At 36.1% G+C, this 2,938-nt stretch overlaps 1 long non-coding RNA gene across 1 annotated transcript; it reads left to right on the top strand.

The window, feature by feature from the left end:
• Window positions 1-740: 740 nt before the first annotated feature.
• Window positions 741-2,397, top strand: LOC143305094 (uncharacterized). Its single transcript, XR_013061774.1, has 3 exons — window positions 741-1,479; window positions 1,864-1,984; window positions 2,115-2,397. It is a non-coding gene; the product is annotated as an uncharacterized LOC143305094 (long non-coding RNA).
• The last annotated feature ends 541 nt before the right edge of the window (window positions 2,398-2,938 follow it).

The raw sequence follows: 2,938 nt of genomic DNA, 5'->3' as shown, positions 1-2,938 counted from the left end.
TTCAAATGTTCTATAATTAAGTAAATAAATTGCGATTAATACACGTTTAACATGATATCAACGTACATTTCGATCGAATAAAAACAAACTTAATTTTACTAGCTAAAAATGTGCTTAAGGTAAAGTTAGTCCTACTAAAAGTTAGTCACAGATTAGGATCATCGAATTTTATTGCATTCTAAATCACCTTATTTTGACGATTCGATATGCGTACGAAGAAACATGAATATAAACATACATACAAAGAGACATATGCTTATGTGCATGCATGTATGTACGTGTAAGTACCGTACATGTATGCACGTGTACCGTTCAACGGTACAGTCACCTGTTTTTATGCCGCAGATACAAGTAATTAACACCGTATGAGTTGTTATTCGCCTTCAAGACAGATTAATTACAATGCAACTTGTTCAGAACAATTTGAAGCAGTTATAGAATGTTGACATTTCGACCACACATGCACGCTGCTGTACAAGGAATTGCTTCATACGCGAGGAATTGCACTGTCCTCCTCGCGCGCACGGCTTCTCCGAATCTCTTTCATCCACAATAAATTATTTCCTTTTACAAACAAACCATCCATTTTAAAATCGTATTTAGCGTCGATGAAATTTTAATTACTCGCCGTGAAAACGTCGCGATTGTTTTCGACACCCCTCTTTGCCGGGACAAGAAACGATACAATCAAGAATTCCTTCGTATACGGAAAAGAGGGTCATACGCGCACGCCATAGCTGTACATTTCTACGTCTTCCCTTTTTTATCGACGACTCACGTAATTGTTGCGTTCTAACGTTCTAAAATTGGACCAATCAACGATCCTTTAATTACTCGTCACGGAGACTTGGCAATTGTCTTCGACACGTGCCTTTGCCAGGACAAAAATTATTCCATCAGAAATTCCAGATTCTACGGATAAGAAGGACACGCGTAAGAACGTCGTTTCCGTCATCCTGGTAACTAATTACTGATTCTACCTTGTTCGTTAATTGCACGATTTCTCGAGATTCTCGAGAAAAAAAGAAGAAGAAAAAAAGGAACAAGAAGTAAAAGAAAACGATTCATACGCATACTACATAAAACTGATCGAATCATTTGAAAAATCCAAGCTGGCTCGAGAGGATTTTTTATCGAGAACGCCGGTGTAGTATCAACGTAGCGTCGCAGTAACGCAACGTTCAGCCATGCGACAGAAAAATGTATCACCATGAACACGAGCTTCTTTGCGTTTATCGACGAGATTCGTCTGACTGGCATTGAAGATGATCGATGCAACTCAATTACGGACCGAAGATACCTTCGCTTATTATTACTACTCTTGCTTGTTATTACTTCTTACTTCGTAGCAAACGTTTCCTGAATTTGTTTCGCAATTATCAAGTTACCATCGCAGTACGGTGTGCGATGCACAAAAATAGAAATAGTCGCTGTTCAATTTTGATCTCATTATGCCGATATGATATCGTCAGCGCGTAAGTAAGTAATATTATAATTGTAAACAATAATCGTCCGCGGAAGCAATAGAGGATTGGTAGAAAGGGAGGATTAGTAAAATCGTTAGAACATCAAAGTCTAATCACTTGAAAATTAGCTCGTTCACTGTACGTTCTTGTTTGTTAGCTCTTGTTAAATAACGTTTGTTACGACTTAAATATAAAGAATTTGAGCAAAGATACGTGCAATTTTAATTTCTAATTAGAAAATTTCTTCCCCCCTTCAAAGAGCAATTTGAAAAATATCGTTCAAACCACCTTACATTAATTTTGATCGTTCTGTGTCAAGAAGGTATCGTATCACAAAGTTACATGCTATGTAACTTTCGTTACAAACTGCTACATTCGATGTTCATTATTTTTTTAGTTGGATCTTTAGTTAAAATTAAAGTTACACGAAAAATCTGTTCTTCGCCGAATGTCAGCGCAATATCTGAAGACACGGAAGGGAAGATAAATGATTTCTGCATGACGCTCACGATAAAGTGGTAGGATTTATTTACTTAAGCAACACTTCTCACACTGATGTGTGGTGATAAACAAAAAAGCAAATATTCAAAATGTTTCGAGTCAGGGAGATACCAACAAAAATTTTATAAACAGGCTTTTACTCGACAGATCTCCTGATGTCAAGCTGCAGAGAGACTGCACGTTATATGCGTCTTTTATCTTCGTCGCGAGTGCTCGCCCAAATGCCGTACTGCGATGATATGGCGAATTTTTTTCTCGTTTAACATGTTCAAGTCGGGAGGATTTCTACGATTCCTGCTTTCCGCTCAGGAGAAAAAAGAAAAAGGTGGAAACAATTTTCTCGCTTGATTTTTATTTCACAAATATTAATTCGTTATTGTTGAGAAGTATTGAAAAAAAAGTAAATAAATGATGTTGATACGTGCATCGATTTCGCACTGAAACGTGTTAATTTGTCAGTACATATATATTTACTGCTGAAGTTTATTTGTTTTTATATCTTCATAAATATAATTGAAAAACAATATCACAAATTATTTACAAATGTCAATGATCGCGTGGGAAAAACAGAACGTTCGTGATAAAATTGTCACCTGGTAGACCAAATGTATATTCTAGAATTATGGACATTTTTATGAATATGGAATATTTAGCAAAGCGCGAAGATAAATGTTTATCAATGGCAGATAACGCGAGAATAATCCGGGAATAATATGTTAAGGGAGAACACAATACAATTATTGTTCGAGTGGAGTATTTCATTTTATAGTTTCCAGAAGATTGATTTTCTCGGACAGGTGTTCGCGTTCGAATAAAAGATCCAGCAAATGGAGGTCGAAAATAGTATTTCTTACGCCATGGTGAAGGAATCGGTCAAATCAACTGATGGTATTATAATATATATCGTATCTACATTTCTAACGTGTTGCTAACGATGTTCTGGTGTTCTATCGTTCATATCTTTAATTCAT

Source organism: Bombus vancouverensis, unplaced genomic scaffold, assembly GCF_051014615.1.
Source record: "Bombus vancouverensis nearcticus unplaced genomic scaffold, iyBomVanc1_principal scaffold0086, whole genome shotgun sequence".
Lineage (NCBI taxonomy): Eukaryota > Metazoa > Arthropoda > Insecta > Hymenoptera > Apidae > Bombus > Bombus vancouverensis.
The sequence above is the reverse complement of the archived record's forward strand: the minus strand, read 5'-3'. Positions and strand labels throughout refer to the sequence as shown.